Below are 16470 nucleotides of genomic sequence, written 5' to 3' on the forward strand. Positions count from 1 at the left end.
CCACCCTGTTACTCTGACCTCAAAACTACTTTCTAAAGTATACCATCCCTTGAGACTTACCTGGTGCTCCAGTAGCTGAGATTCCTCGCTCCCAATGCAGGGGGCCTGGGCTCAGTCCCCAGGGAACTAGATCCCACATGCCGCAACTAAAGATCCCTCATGCTGCAACCAAGACCCGGGGTAGCCAAATAAATAAATATTAAAAATGAAATAATAGTACAGCCTCCCTGTATCTCCCAGCAACATGAAGCCAGCTGTGGTGCCCTGCATACACCCTCCTGTCTCAGCCCCTATGCTTTCCTATCTGTTCTCGTCCCTCTGGTTTAACTCTGCTGTAACCTGGCTACCTGGAAAATGCGGGTTCTCTGCTCTAAATTCGTGGTCAGGTATCAGTTCCCCTGGGGGCCTGCTCACCCCAGTCAGCATCAAATATTCCCTTTCGGTGCTGCTGTCCTTGGAAATGCTTGTGTTTTACCACAGAACCACATTACTTAAACTATTCTTTATACACGGTGAACTCCACGAGTGGCAAGGATGCTGTCTTACTCCTTTTTGCATCCACATCTAATAAATACTGAAGTAAATAACATATTTACTTACTCTATAATATGCCACTAGCTTCTCAAACAAACAAAATAGTTCTGTGATGGTCACTTAGCTTCTGAAGGATTCTTTGCTCTCCACGGAAATACTACGGCATTGAAATGAAAAACGTAAACATTATAAAGACATCAAGTCTGCCCAAATAGTTAAAATATATAATTTTATCAAAATTCAAATGAATCATGAACTTGATGTGTTTATTCCAAGACTCACCTAGAGGAATAAAGCATCAGAAAGCCTAAGAAAGTTTGCAAGAGGAGGAATAAAGAGGAGAGATTTGCCTTATTAGAGATAAAAACATGCGGGCTTCTCTGATGGTCCAGTGATTGACAGTCCACCTGTCAATGCAGGAGACACAGGTTCAATCCCTGGTCAGGGAATATTCCACATGCCATGGAGCAATGAAGCCCATGCGCCACCACTACTAAAGCCCACTCGCCTAGAGTTTGTGCTCTGCAACAAGAGAGGCCACCGCAATGAGAAGCCCAAGCATTGCAACAGTGACCCCTGCTCATGGCAATTAGAGAAAGTCTTTGCAGCAACAGAGACCCAGTGCAGCCAAAAATAAAGAAATAATTTAAAAAAAAAAAGAAAGAAAAACATGCCATAAAATTACATCAGAAAAACAGTGTGGTTACAACAGAATGGAAATTCCCGAAAGAATTAAACATAAAATAGCACTTCAAATTAAGTGACAGCCATATCTCCCTCTTTATGCCCCAAAGAAATTCCAATTCAATATAAATTTAAGTGTAAAATATGAAAATATAAAAGTAAACATGGATGTATATTTTATAAAATTAAAGGGGGGAAAGCCTTCTTTATTGTCTGAACTTTCACTGTGAACATTTTCAGATCATAGAAAAGTTTGGCCAGAACACTACAGTGAACACTAAAGGGATTACTAGAGTGAACACCTTCAATATCCATCACCTCCTTTACAAACTAGAAACATTTTACCACATTTGCCTCTATCTTGGTCCCTCTCCATTTTCTTCTTCATTGACTCATTTGAAGTATGTTGCAGACAACATGACTTCGTTACATTTCACCTCCAACTAGTTCCAGCACAACCTCCTGAACTCTCCTACCATACCACGATCAAACCTACGAAAAACAGTACTTTCAAAATAGTGTATAGTACACAGTCCATGGGCTTCCCTGGTGGCTCAGCGGTAAAGAATCCACCTACCAACTCTGGTTTGATCCCGGCTGAACAACAACACAGTCCATATTAAAATTTCCTGAATTGTCTCCAAAACAAAACCTGGAATTATGTATTTTCTATTTTATCTCTATTTGAAATGGTTATTTAAGGAAGACTCGGGGGGAAAAAAAAGGCTTTTAGGAATCTTCATTGAATATAAGGACCCCTTCTGTTTCTAACAGCAAAAAGTTGGGAAAAACCTTCAGTGTTTAACATGGAAAGAGAAAAGTTGCTCAGTCTGGTCTTCCCGACCCAGAGATCAGAACCTGGGTCTCCTGCATTGCAGGCAGATTCTTTACCATCTGAGACACCAAGGAAGTCCTTAACACTGGGGCTAATAAATGATGGTTAAATAAATGATGACACAACCATACAGTGGTGCCTATGCAGCCCCTGAACAATGTGTCAGACGTGCTACCCTAGAAAGCAGAATAGTACATATATCAAGGACATAAATCTTATTTTTTGTTTATAAACAAACAAACAAAAAACATCTGGACACAAACACATAAATGGAAAGTTGTACCTCAAGGTTCTGATGAAGAATGAGTGGCTCTCTTTGAATGCAGTGGGTGAGATTCTATGTCCTTTATGTTCTTTTTTTATTATTATTTTTGCTTCTCCATATGTTTTTTATTTGGCTCTAGTGCACATTGTACTGCTTTTGCTTTTTTAATTTAAAAAATTCACTTTGAAAAAAATCACATATATTTTCTAGATAATGTCAGGTAAAATTGTGTATATTACCAGAAGATTCTTTAGTTTCTAGGAGGATCCTTTAAATATTAACCCAGTACATGTACAATTGTTGAACATATATCCCTTCCTTCTCCATGATTCTATTAAGGACTGAGCTTATTAAGGTGGTGCTAGAAGACAGGCTGAAATTCTTACTAAACACCAAAGAGCCCACTGTTTTTAAATAACATGAGCTACTTTAATTTTAAATATTTATTACTAAAAATTTCTAACATATACAAAAAATAGAAAGCAATGTTATAATGATCCTCTATCAACCCAGTTTAAACACATCAATTCATAGTCAACCCTGTTTCAAATACCATCATCCATTTCCCCCCCATTCCCAAGTAATATGAAGCAATCCCAGACATCCTATTTCATTGGCAAATGTTTCAATTTGTGTTCCAAAGATAAAGACTCTAGAAAAACAAAACAAAACTACAGTTCCATTATCCCAACTGAAAAAAACTGACAATAATCTCTTAGCAAATACCTAATCAAACTTCAAATTTCTGCTTGTACCAAATTTTAAAAAAATCTTGATCCATACCACAACACATATATTAGAATGGTGAAAATCCCAAACACCGACACCACCAAATGCTGGCAATGATAAAGAACAACAGGAACTCTCATTCATTGCTTGTGAGGGTGCAAAATGATGCAGCCCCTTAGGAAGACAACCTGGCAGTTTGTTACAAAGGTAAACAAATCCTCACCACATAACATCCATCTCGCTCCTTGGTATTTATCCAAATGTAAGGTGGTGAACAGATAAATGGATATACAAACTGTGGTGCATTCATATTATTATTCAGAGTTAAAAAGAAACAAGCTGTCAAACCACAGAAGGACATGGAGGAATCTTAAATGTAGATTGCAAAGTGTAAGAAGACAGTCTCAAAAGGTTACATCCTATATGATTCCAATCATATGACATTCTGTGTGCATGCTGAGTCTCTGTGTCCTGTCAGACTCTTTTAGACCCTAGAGATTGTAGCCCACCAGGTTCCTCAGTCCATGGGATTCTCCAGGCAAGGATACTGACCTGGGTTGCCATGCCCATCTCCAGGATCAAACCCAAGTCTCCTGTGTCTCCTGCATTGGCAGATGTATTCTTTGCCACTGAGTTACCTGGGAAACCCTATATGACATTCTAGAGAAGGCAAAACTATGAAGACAGTAAAAAGATCAGTGGTTGCCAATGTCTGAAGGAAGAAAGGTGAGGAAGACTAGGTAGATCACAGGATATCACAGTTCACTTATTATTATAACTTGACTTCACTCCACTTCAAACTTCCACTCAATGGTTTCTGGAAGTCCCAGGAGTGAGGGGCTAAGGCTGTTTTACTCAGTCAGTACTATCCAGTATCTGTTTTGTACATAACACTCCAAGTTTTCCATTTTCCAAAGGAAAGGGGGAAACTCAGGTTTCTAAGTCAAAGGCCAACAAGGTTCATACAAAGAGAAACCAAGAGAAACTTAAAAACACGGGGAGAGTCAAAGAGAGGGTGACAAATAAAGTGTAGTAATTGAATCAGAAGAAATTCCTCAGGCAAACAGCGCATATGCTGGTCTGAAGAATGCTCTAGAAGGCAGCACACAAAGTTGAGGGTGCATCTATAGGGACAGAAAGCAGTTGCCTGCAGCTGAAGTGAAATAGGAATTGACTGGAAACGACGCGAGGGATCTTTCTGGTGTGACGGGAACGTTCTAAAGCCCAGTTGCAAAAATCATCAGCCTGCACATCTTAAATGGATGGATTTGAGAATATGTAAATTACACTTCCATAAAGCTGGGTTTTTAAGTCAAGGGAGATAAACAGATGAGCCTTCAGGACTCTATGAATTATTTCTGAACTAAAAAGAGCCCCATCCCTCACTGTGAGTCAATGAGCGTGACTGAAGTCCAGGGGTGCCTCACTACCAAGAATCAAGGCTAGAAAGATACATGCTTTGAAGAAGATGAGATAAAAGGGAAGAGAGAGGCCTCACCCGCTAGCAGGATGGGCCTTCTTCCTGAGTGTGTTGCCAGCAGGTCCAACACATGGTCCCGGGAGCAGCAGAGAATGAGGAGGAAGGACAGAGCAGCAGCACCAGGCAGGACTCAAGAGGGCTGGACAGAAGGACACAAGCAGCGTGTCCTTAAAAGGGAAAAAAGCACAGCCTGCCCAGGGATCCAGAAAGGCTTCCTGGAGAAGGTGATGCTTATGAGCTGGTCCCTTCCTGGTGATCAGAACTGCTGTCAACATCCAGTGTGGCAGGAGTGGGGCAGCAGAGAGGGCAGGGCTCCAGGCATGGACAAGCATCCTGGAGGAACAGGCCCAGCGGTAGGGCCAGGTCTGGCTCATCAGGACAGAGGCCTGATTGTGGTAAAGTCCTGACTGTGTTTGGAGAACCAGCCCCGCTGTAGCCCAGGACTGGAGTCAAGGCAAGAACAGGACTGGGACAGGGCTACATAAGGGACTGCTCTGCCCCAGTCCCTTATGCAGCCAAGGCAGAGATCTTGTCTGAGGTGTCTGAGCACGGGGCTGGGCCGGCCAAAGCTGCAGCTCAGGACAAGGGCCCTGCTGCTGCAAAACCTGCCCTTTCATCCACCCTCCTCCAGCACTGACCCACAGCCAACCCGCCGAGATCACTGAGGCGCCCATCTGAACAGGGCACACTGACCAGTGTCCTGGGCACTGGCGGCTGGGAGGCTCCTCCCAGAACAAGCATGCACTTCAGCCCCTCCACCTGGGACATCCGCATACTGGGAGTAGGTGGATTGCTTCAACCCTGTTCATGCTAGTTGTACCAATGATCTTATTTACATAACTTAATTATTCTGTAAACCAATGAAACAGGAGTGCAGAAAGAGAGAGAGACATTGCTTCCTCAAAACGCACTCTGAATGGCCTGAAAAGACTGGATGAAAGCGACCTTTTAAGACAGGAGGTATTGTTCAGTCACTCAATCGCATCCAACTCTTTGCGACTCCATGGACTGCAGCATGTCAGGCTTCCCTGTCTTTCGCCACCTCCCAGAGTTTGCTCAAATTCATATCCATTGAGTTGATGATGTCATCCAACCATTTCATCCTCTGTTGCCCTCTTCTCCTCCTGCCCTCAGTCTTTCCCAGGATCAGTGTCTTTTCCAATAAGTCAGCTCTTCGCATCAGGTAGCCAAAGTATTGGAGCTTCAGCTTCAGCATTTGTCCTTCCAATGAATATTCAGAGTTGATTTCCTTTAGGATTGACTGGTTTGATCTCCCTGCAGTCCAAGGGACTCTCCAGCACCACAATTTGAAAGCATCAATTCTTCGGCACTCAGCCTTCTTTATGGTCCAACTCTCACATCTGTACGTGACTAACCATAGCTTTGACTATACTGACCTTTGTTGGCAAAATGATGTTTCTGCTTTTTAATACACTGCCTAGGTTTGTCATAGCTTTCTTTTCAAAGGAGCAAGTGTCTTTAATTTCATGGCAGTAGTCACCATCCACAGCGATACTGGAGCCCAAGAAACCTCAATTTTAAAAAATGTTCAAAGTTGCTATAAATGATGAGGGAACCCTTTGCAGCCCAACCCAAATCAAGAAGCCTCTGTGCTTTTCAGGTGAGAGTTGCCAGGCCAAGTTGGGTCAGGGATCCCAGAGGAAATGAAAAGTGGGCAAATGTGGTGACAAAGGCAGTCACACACTCAAGAAAGGAGGCTGACAGAAAACAGGACAGTTGATTTGGGTGACTGCAGTCGGAGGAGTCAGACGCTAGAGGAAGCTGGAAGCCCGTGCAGTGAGAGGTGAGCATAATTCAGAAAAATCCCACAGGAACGAGAACACAGCGCAAGACCCAGGAGAGCTGGGGCTTTCTGTGTGTTGCTCATGGCTGCCTCCCTGGCACCTGGGAAGATGCCTGGGACTCAGTAGACACAAACACTCGGTGAAGGAACGAACGGATAGAGAGTGTCGGCTATTGGGGGAGTGTTTCCAGAAGGCAGGTTCACTTTGGGGTGGAAACGCAGGTTTGGCCTGAGGGCCTGGAAGAGTGTCCCCCACGTGGGAGGGGACAAGAGAAGATACGCAGGAGGAGGTCTTTGAGCTTAACAGCAACCTCCTGAAGTCAAGAAGGACGTCAGTAAGGATCTGATTCAATCACCCTCCAACATCCCCAGCAAGGAGTTAGCGTGGAATGAAACCTTCACTCCAGTAACCAGGAGTTCTTCACTTCCTAGGGCTGAGCGCTTCCGATGTGCTATGGCTGCTGGAACATTCTTCCATGCGTGTGTGTGTGTGTGTGTGTGTGTGTGTGCTAAGTCACTTCAGTCATGTCCTCTCTGTGACCCCATGGCCTGCAGCCCACCAGGCTCCTCTGTCCATGGGACTCTCCAGGCAAGAATACTGGAGTGGGTTGCTGTGTCTTCCTCCAGGGGAATCTTCCTGACCCAGGGATCGAATCTGTGTCTCTTACATCTACCTGCATTGGCAGGCAGGTTCTTTACCACTAGTGACACCTGGGAAGCCCATTCTTTCATATATTCAGTCAAAACCTGACCCGAATTTTACTGCTTCGAACCAAAAAGGATAACTTTAATCTTGACTGAAAAAGGAATTGTTGACCAAGTGCAAGGGATGGTAGCTTTGGAAGGAAAAAAAAGCACATCGTAATGCAGAGCTGGGAGCTCCTGGGCAAGATGTGCCAGACAGAGCCCACGGCAGGTGGGTTTATCTAATCGCCATAATTCCTGACTCTAAGGTCCTGTCGCGCAGGGCGGTTTTCGAGGAAACGCACATTTCATAAAGACAGTTCCATGTTAGGCTCTACTCTTGCTTCCTCACAGAGGCCACTGCGCTTCCTTCTCACCACTTCCTGAGATGGGTGTGGTCGACCTCATCTTACAGGTGAGGAAACTGGAGAAGCTTCTCAAAGGAGGAGGGTCTGATACCCCACTGAGTAAAGACACTGATGGGAGAAAATTGGGTCACTGTTCAGAAGTTTACCCTGAGTCTCAGCGTGACAGAAAGCCACCTATGTGGACACAGCCCCCAGAACGTGATACAACAGACTTCCCTCTGTGAAAATGGATGATTCTAGAAAATCACTAGATCTATCTGGAAAGTCTTGGCCATTCATAAGAAGGGAACCAACTGAGAAGTCCAGATAAATAAGCATCTATGAAACAGTTACTGGAAGAAATAGGAAATTTTAGAAAATCTCTAATGTGTATCCTCATTGAAATTCAAGAAGCTTTTACAGCTGTGAAGCTACAGCAAGAGGTTATGAAGAAGAAACAATTTGAGATCAGATAAATCAGACAAAAAATGAAACATACAATAGCTGAAGTAAAGAAACAAAGTGAAGCACATTAGATGATAAACTTTAAAAAAAAAATCAGAGGATGCATGAAAGTAATCAAAAGGATTAAAGAAAATATTAATACATGATGGAGAAGACATTCTCAGGAGACAGAATATACACATATTTGAATTCCCTGAAGGAGGCTCCAGGGTAAAGAGAAACTCAATAATTAAAGTTATAACAGAATGCCTTGAGGGCATTTAATAAATCTACCACCCAATCTAGAAACTCTTAAGCAAAAGAGGAAAGGAAGAACTGAACCTGCAAATCAATATCTCAAGCCAACTTTCTGCATCCAATTTAATGGGGAAAGATCAAAAGCAATCACAGTAAAATGAGAACAAGGACATCACTAGCATTTAACACAACCCAAGTGTCACTCACACGACACAGCAGGAATGAGAAAGAAAAGACACAGCCATAGGGATGAAGGAGACAAAGGGCTTTGTTATCTGCAGCTGATAGAATCGTCCACTTGGAGATCATGGGAGAATAAACTGAAAACCATAAGTACCAGTGAGTCAGTTACAAATTAGATAGTTTAAAAATATCTAATTAAAAAAATACAGTGAATGTTCAACTCAGCAGCACACATCCTAAAATTGGAAGGACACAGAGAAGATTAGTGTGGAGGATGACATACACGTTCATGAAGTTTTCCACGTTAAAAAAGAAGAAAAAGCAATCCCATCCACAAAAGTAATAAAAGTATAAACCTGGGCGTAAACTCAACAAACAGAAGAAAAAGGAGAAGAAATATGTGGACTATAGAGAAAGACAAAAAGGAAGGCTCAGAGAGGTGGCCACATTTCTGGACGGGAAGACTTTGCAAAAAAGTCAGTATTTCTGGAGGGACAAGTAGGGAGAGTTTGCCCTCCTCTGAACCACAGGTTCCCAGAGAGGAACTCTGAAAGCCACCAAACCCTGATGACCAGGTACCCTCAAAGAATCCAAGACTTGATAATAGCAGTTCAAAACCTCCTCAGAGTGGTGTCACCCTGGACACTGCACAAGTTAAAGCTATTTCCCGGTCAGTCAGTGATGGAGGGATAAAGAAAATGTGGTTTACATACAAGGGAATATTATTCAGCCTTGAAAAGGCTCTCTCCTAGGGCCTGGCCATAACCTCTGATTGGGTCTCCCCCCATCCATTAGTCTAGACTGCACAGGCAGCCAAAATGCTCCTTGTAAAATAAGGTCAAGTCCAGGAGAATGGATAAAGAAGATGTGGTACACATATACAATAGAATACTACTCAGACATTTAAAAGAATGAAATAATGCCATTTGCAGAGACATAGATGGATTTAGTGTCATACTGAGTGAAGTAAATCAGACAGAGGAGAAATATCACATGACATCCCTTATATGTAGAATCTTAACACATGATACAAAACAGAAACAGACTCACAAACTTAGAGAACACACTTATGGTTGCCAGGGTAGGGGGAAGGGATAGTTAGGGAGTCTGGGATCAATATGTACACACTGCTATATTTAAAATGTAGAGCACAGGGAACTCTGCTCAATGTTCTGTGGCAGCCTGGATGGGAGGGGAGTTTGGAGGAGAGTGGATACATGTATATGTATGACTGAGTCCCTTTGCTGCCCATCTGAAACTAATACAACATTGTTAATTGACTAATAGTAGTGGTATCCGACTCTTTTGCAATTCCATGGACTGTAGCCTGCCAGGCTGCTCTGTCGATGGAATTCTCCAGGCAAGAATACTGGAGTGGCTAGCCATTCCCTCCTCCAGCGGACCTTCCCGGCCCAGGGATCAAACCCAGATCTCCCGCATTGCAGGCAGATTCTTTACCGTCTGAGCCACCAGTATAGCTACCGTTAACTGGCTATACTGCAATATAAAAATAAAAAATTAAGAATAAAAAAAAAGTAAATAAAAAGAGGCCGGGTAAGTCACTCCTCCTTCCCTCAGCCCCCAACCCCAGCCCTCTGTCCTGTGCCCCTCCCACCTCGGCTGAGCCATGGGCCCACACTGTTCTCGGCCATGTCTGTTCATGGAGCTCCACGGATGGGGGATCTCTGTCCTGCCCCCTGAGGTTGCCCTGTTGCCTAAAACAGTGTCAGACACACAGTAGGCACTCAAAAATGTTTGCTGACCCAATTCCATGAATGTCAAAAGGACCTCTAGTCAGAGTGGGGGCTTCCAGAACATGAGTCAGTGTGTGGACGAGGCTGCCATCTAGTGGCAGGACCCCCTTGCAGCTTTGGCAGGGGGGTACCCAAAAGGCTCACCATCTCTTGGGGCCCTGGGATGTGCAGTTAGGGGCTGTCAGGGAGGACAGCCATCTACCACCAGGGGCCACCCCATTCTCTAAGCCCATGCCCATCAGTTAAGACCAGATCTGCATCACAGACACTGGAGGGAAAAAAGAAGCAGGTGTCTGGGCTGGGCTCTGCCACAGAGATGTTATAATACTGATTCGAAATCAGTTAGGAGGAGCAAGTGTTCAGTGTGGAAATGGGTGGGCATGGAGAAGACAAAGTAATGCTCATGTGACCTCCCTGAAGTGTCGTGATCTGGACGAAACACTGCCTTCTCCTGGAGGCTGTGGTGAGGTTGAGCGAGGCCAACCCCTGGTGTGGGGTGGGCGTGGGATGGGGTGGGGGAGGGTACCAGGTAGGGCTGGACTACCTGCCCTGTCCAGACCCTTCCCTGCCTTCCAGTGGTTGCTCTGGGCACTACAGATGGTGACAGGGCCCTGGGGATGCTTGGGCCTGGACATCAGAACCCGGAGACAATCCAGCCCCTTCACCAAGCTCCCCCAGCACTCAGGTTAGACAGTGCATTAGCAGCAGTTGCCATATATGATCAGTACTACCCAAACAGTGAGCATCTTCTTCTGTGCTAGGTTTGAGGGCTCCTCCCCAAGGACAGATCAATTCCCAGCAAAGGGTACAATACAGGCTGATCACAGGTTTAACTGCTGAGTTTAAAATCACAACACTGTATAATTGTTTCATGACAGGATCCCTTCCAAAATTAATATACTTGAAAGAAAACAGATTATACCATCCCACACCGTTACTGAAAACATGTCCCAAAGCCAAATGTTGAGGGCCATAAAAAGAATTCTGTCCCCTAAGTGTTTACATACAGTTTATAATTACATCTTCCCTTTAAGAGGAAATCAATCACATACTGCTAGTATTTTCCTTCTTTTCTTTAGTTTCATTTTTGTCTTTACAGCTGAATCTATAGAGAGTGGTGGTGACTCCAGTTAGCTCCTGATGGGGGTGCCCTTTCTAACAGTGAGTCACCTCCTTGTTTGTCTCAATGGTACCGAGATATTAAAACCCACACTTATTACTAGTGCCAGTGCTTTCATTCCCCTGGTTTTCATGCACGTAAAATAAAGACAAAGTGTGAGCTGATATTCACAGAACCACCTAACACGACTGCACAGTGGCAGGGGTGCTGGCACCTGCCGCAGAGACAGACCTGCTGATGGGTGACCTGTCGGCCAGTGCTCCTAATGGCCGGTTTGTCAGCTGATGCACGGGTCTGAGTTCACAGGAATGAGGTGGTTTGGGGATATGTGACCATGCACAGAAGTGCCAGCTGTACAAAAGCTGATATAAAAATACCGAGCACTGCAGGCAGACTCTTCACCAACGAGCTGTAAGGGAAGCCCTATTGAGGACTGCCCGCACTTAAAACCCAAAAGCTCCAGAGACAAGCGCAATTTTTTAATCCAACTCGATTAAGTCAAAGGATGTAATTTCATCACAATCAAGGTAATCTCATTACATTCAGGAATTTGAATGATAACTGTCGGAATACATTCCAAATAGCCCATCACAGTTTATGAAGCATTCACAGACTTTTGCTATGACATCACTGAGCTGAAGATCTGTACCTATTTCCTCAATGTGAGAATAAGAAAACTAAAGTCCATGGAGTGTGGAAACCAATAAAACTGAAGTCTTTCTCTAGAATCCCGAATAAAGGAAACATGTGCTGTGATTAAACAGTTAAATTACTGACAAAGAAATGGTTAAGACACACACTAAAAGGTAAGTAGAAGAGGAAGGATTGGGCTAAAGCAAAATAAAATCTAGGTTATAGTCCGTCTTATCTAGGCTATGGCTTTTCCAGTAGTCATGTATGGATGTGAGAGTTGGACTATAAAGAAAGCTTAGCACCAAAGAATTGATGCTTTTGAACTGTGGTGTTGGAGAAGACTTTTGAGAGTCCCTTGGACTCCAAGGAGATCCAAGCAGTCCATCCTAAAGGAGATCAGTCCTGGGTGTTCATTGGAAGGACTGATATTGAAGTTGAAACTCCAATACTTTGGCCACCTGATGCGAAGAACTGACTCACTGGAGAAGACCCTGATGCTGGGAAAGACTGAAGGCGGGAGAAGGGGATGACAGAGGATGAGATTGTTGGATGGCATCACCGACTCAATGGAGATGAGTTTGGGTAAACTCCGAGAGTTTGTGATGGACAGGGAGGCCTGGTATGCTGCAGTCATAGGGTCTTGAAGAGTCAGACGTGACTTAGCAACTGAACTGAACTGATTCTGTTTTTAATTTTTAAAGCAATGTCTGCATGTGTTTTTAACATTTTGAAACAGTATAAATAGATCTAATATGGAAGGTCTCCTTCCCCCACCACTTTCAATACTCCTCAAAGTAACATCCCTACATCCTTCCAGGAAAACAGTTATTATTTCAAAAATTAAATCATGTATTTAAAATCAAAACACATGAGGTCAGACTATACACACCATCTTATTTTCCCCACTTAGTAATAATCTTTCCCTGTCGGTACATACAAATCTACCATGTCCATTTTCATGGCTGCATACTATTCAGCTATACCAAAATCTCATTATGCAACCAGCCCTGGACTGATACACACCTGGATATTTCCAGTGCTTTACTGTTATAATAATGCCACAACCAAACATCTTGTTTATGTATATAGGCATTCTTTTTCAAGCATATCAGTAATGCTAAATGCTAAGTGGTAGAAATCCTTGGTGAAAGATCATACATGTTTCAAATGTAGATAGATTTTACCAGATTGTCCTTGTCATCAGCAATATGTGGTGTGGCTCCCCTCACCCTTAATGACATAAAAAATTATCAATCATTTTGTAGTTCTTTTTTAAAATTTATATTTTGGCTGTGCTGCATAGCATATGGGATCTTATTTCCCTGACCAGGGGTTGAACCTGTGTCCCCTGCTGTGGAAGCACAAGGTCCTAACCATTGGACCACCAAGGAAGCTCCTCAATCATTTTAATTTTTACTAATCTGTTAGGAGAAATCACATATCTAATTATTGCTCTGACTTATATCTTTTTACCTCTAAGTGAGACTTAGTATCTTTTTTCTGTTGGCTGTGCTGGGTCTTTGTTGCTGTTGTTGGGCTTTCTCTCATTGTGGAGCGCAGGCGCTAGGGCTCGTGGCCTCAGTAGTCATGGTACACAGGCTTAGTTGCCCCGCAGCATGTGGGATCCTCCAGGACCAGGGATCGAATCTGTGCCCCTACATTGGCAGGCAGATTCTTAACCACTAGACCACCAGGGAAGTCCCAGCATCTTTCTAGTGGCTATCTGTATTTCCTTTTTATATGAACTACCCATTTTTCTTTTGTACCATTTTTCTTATCGATTTACACAAACTCGTTGTAAATAAGCCCCATTTGTTACAATGTCTTGCAAATAATTTCCCCTTATTTACAAAGCAGTGTTTAATATTTATGTGATTTTTTTTTTCACCAGTTGACTTTTGTGCTTGGCTATTTCTGTGCTTGTTCTTTCCAAGGCCAAGACCACAAGTTGATTCTCTGATGTTTTCCCTCTGCACGTTCATGGTTTCACTTTTTAAGGTTTAAATTTTAATCCTCTTGGAATTAATTCTAATGAGTGGCATGAGATAGGGATCCAGCTTTATTTTTTCCTAAAGACCCAATCAGTCATTACTTGTGAGTGAATTATCCATCTTGATAGAAAATGCTACTGTAATCCTACATGAAATCTTCCAATCCTGTGGACTGTCTGCTCCACTGAATAGTCCTCCCCGATCACTGATGTTTCAGAAACTTCCTGGTTATCGGAGAGTATTTATTCTTCTAGATTAGGGTTTATCAACAGCGTACTACTGACATTTCTGGCAGGACCCTTCCTTTCTGTGAGGGGTTATCCTGTGCCTTGCAAGAAGCTCAGCAGCACCGCTGACCTCTGCCCACTGGATGGCAGTATCACCCCCAATGATGCCAACCAAATCTGTCTGCAGACTTTGCCGGTGGTTCCCTGGGTTGGGGTGAAGGGCAAAATCGCCTGAGGTTGAGAATTGCTGTTTCATGTAAATCAGTCTCATTTTATCAGGGTTTCTGCTCTCAAATTCCCACTGATACTCTTAACTGAGATGAAGACAAATTCATAGGATACGTCAGACATCTGTTTTACCGGCTGAGCCACACAATGGAAACCAAGACATCTGTTTTATTTAACATATCTACTAAATTTAATCTTTGTTATATTTAGTCTTATCCAAGAACCAGGTATATACCCTTCTACTTATGCATACCTTCATTTATGTCCTTTTAAAAGAGTTTTAAGATTTTGTAAAATGTAGGCCCTGGTCATATTGTTTGTGTGCATGCATGCTCAGTTGGGTCTTTGTGACCCCATGGACTGTGGCTCTTCTGTCCACAGAATTCTCAAGGCAATAATACTGGAGTGGGCTGCCATTCCCTTCTTCAGGGGATCTTCCCTACCCAGGGTTCAAACCCGCATCTCCTGCACTGGAGGTGGATTCTTTACCCATTGTGCTACCTGGGAAGTCCCAATATTAAGCTTACTACTAGGTATTTTACCTTTTTCATTCCTTTACAAATGGGATTATTTCTTATGTTATTATCTTTCCTAACTAGTTACTGATGAGAAAGCTATTGGTATTTCACATTCTATAATCAGCCACCATTGAACTCTTATCGTATCTATCAGATTTTCAGAACATGATAAGGTTTTTCTAATGATACAACTTTCAGGAAATTCTAAGCATACAATGTTATTGTCTGCATAAAATCACCATTATGTTCTATCATGAACACCCTCCTGTAGCTCTCCTGTCTCACTGCCTAGCTTAATACTTGCAGAAAAAATTGGTGATGGGCAAACTTAAGTCATCCTTGATTTTAATGGAAATACTTCTAAGATTTCACAATACAGCATAATGTTGGTTTTGGCTAGAGATACATACATTTCATATCACTAAGAAGTACCCATACACTTGTAATCTACCAAGAGTTTTTCTTTTTTTTTAATCAGAAAGAAGTGAAAGTGAAATCAAAGAGTGCTCTTTTTGTCCAAGGCATAGGCCATCTCTATCGGAATGACCTCATGGTTTTTCCTCTTTAGCCTATTAATATTGTGTGAAGGATTATATTCCTGAATCTCCTAGTAAGCCAATCTTGGATGGCATAAATCCACTTGGTTTTGATATGCCCTACTGCTGTTAATTTGTTGAATTCTACTTGCTAAAATTTTTACCTCAACGTTTTTACATCAATATTTGAGAGTGAGGTCAGTCGGTTAGTTTTTTCGTGGTACTTTGTTAACTTGTAAAAACAGTCTTAGGCTGGCTTGATAAAAATATACTGTACTTTCATATGCTGTATTTTAAAAGCAAAATGTGTGAGGGCTTCCCTGGTGGTTCAGTGGTAAAGAATCCACCTCCCAATGCAGCAGACACAGGTTCCAGCCCTGATAAGGGAGCATCCCACATGCCGCAGAGAAACTAAGCCTGTGAGCCACAACTATTGACCCTGTGCTCTAGAGCCTGGGAGCCACAACTACTGAAGCCCATGCTAGAGACTGTGCCCTGCAACAAGAGAAGCCACTGCAGGGAGAAGCCTGAGCACAGCAACTAGAGTCGCCCTTGCTCACCGCAAGTGGAGTAAAGCCTGCGCAGCAATGAAGACTCAGTGCAGCCAAAAATTAATAAATAAAATTATTTAGAAAAAGCCAAATGTGTGTATATTTAGCATGAAACCAGTCTTTTGAAAAGTAAAACGATTGTAGAGAAACATGAGGCCATTCCCCCCACATCATTAAAAAAAGTCACATATATTCTTTACAGATTCAACTTTTTGAAATGAGTAAATTAAAATATACCTTTGGAAAGCTAATCTGTGATATTTTATGTAAAAGTGAGGAAGTCATAAGCAGGCTACCATTAAACCCCTATCATAAATGAACATTTCAGCTGTTCCCATCTTGGATAACTGAGCAATACATTACGATCATTTATGGGCCTGCATTGTGAGTTGGACCACGGAAAGCTCAGCTTTCTTATCTACATGCTGCAAAAGAAAATGAAATATTTTCTTTGATGTTTTAAGTTTCCAATGCTCTGAACAATGGATTAAAAGAAAAAAAAAAAAAAAACCTTTTCTGTTTCTCAAAAAACTGCTAACACAGAGAATGCCTACGGCTTTCAGCGGCCACTGGCGTCTGAGCGACTGCAAGCTGCCTTGAGTTCTTCTTGGTCTCCACAGGACCCAGGACGCAGGCTGGGCAGCTTGGCCAGGGACCTGTGGGCC

General features: G+C 42.9%; 1 protein-coding gene across 5 annotated transcripts in view; it reads right to left on the bottom strand.

The window, feature by feature from the left end:
• Positions 1-16470, bottom strand: part of SPECC1 (sperm antigen with calponin homology and coiled-coil domains 1) — a 198288-nt gene that overhangs the window by 117117 nt on the left and 64701 nt on the right. The window lies entirely within an intron of this gene.

Source organism: Dama dama, chromosome 5, assembly GCF_033118175.1.
Source record: "Dama dama isolate Ldn47 chromosome 5, ASM3311817v1, whole genome shotgun sequence".
Taxonomy (NCBI): Eukaryota; Metazoa; Chordata; class Mammalia; order Artiodactyla; family Cervidae; genus Dama; species Dama dama.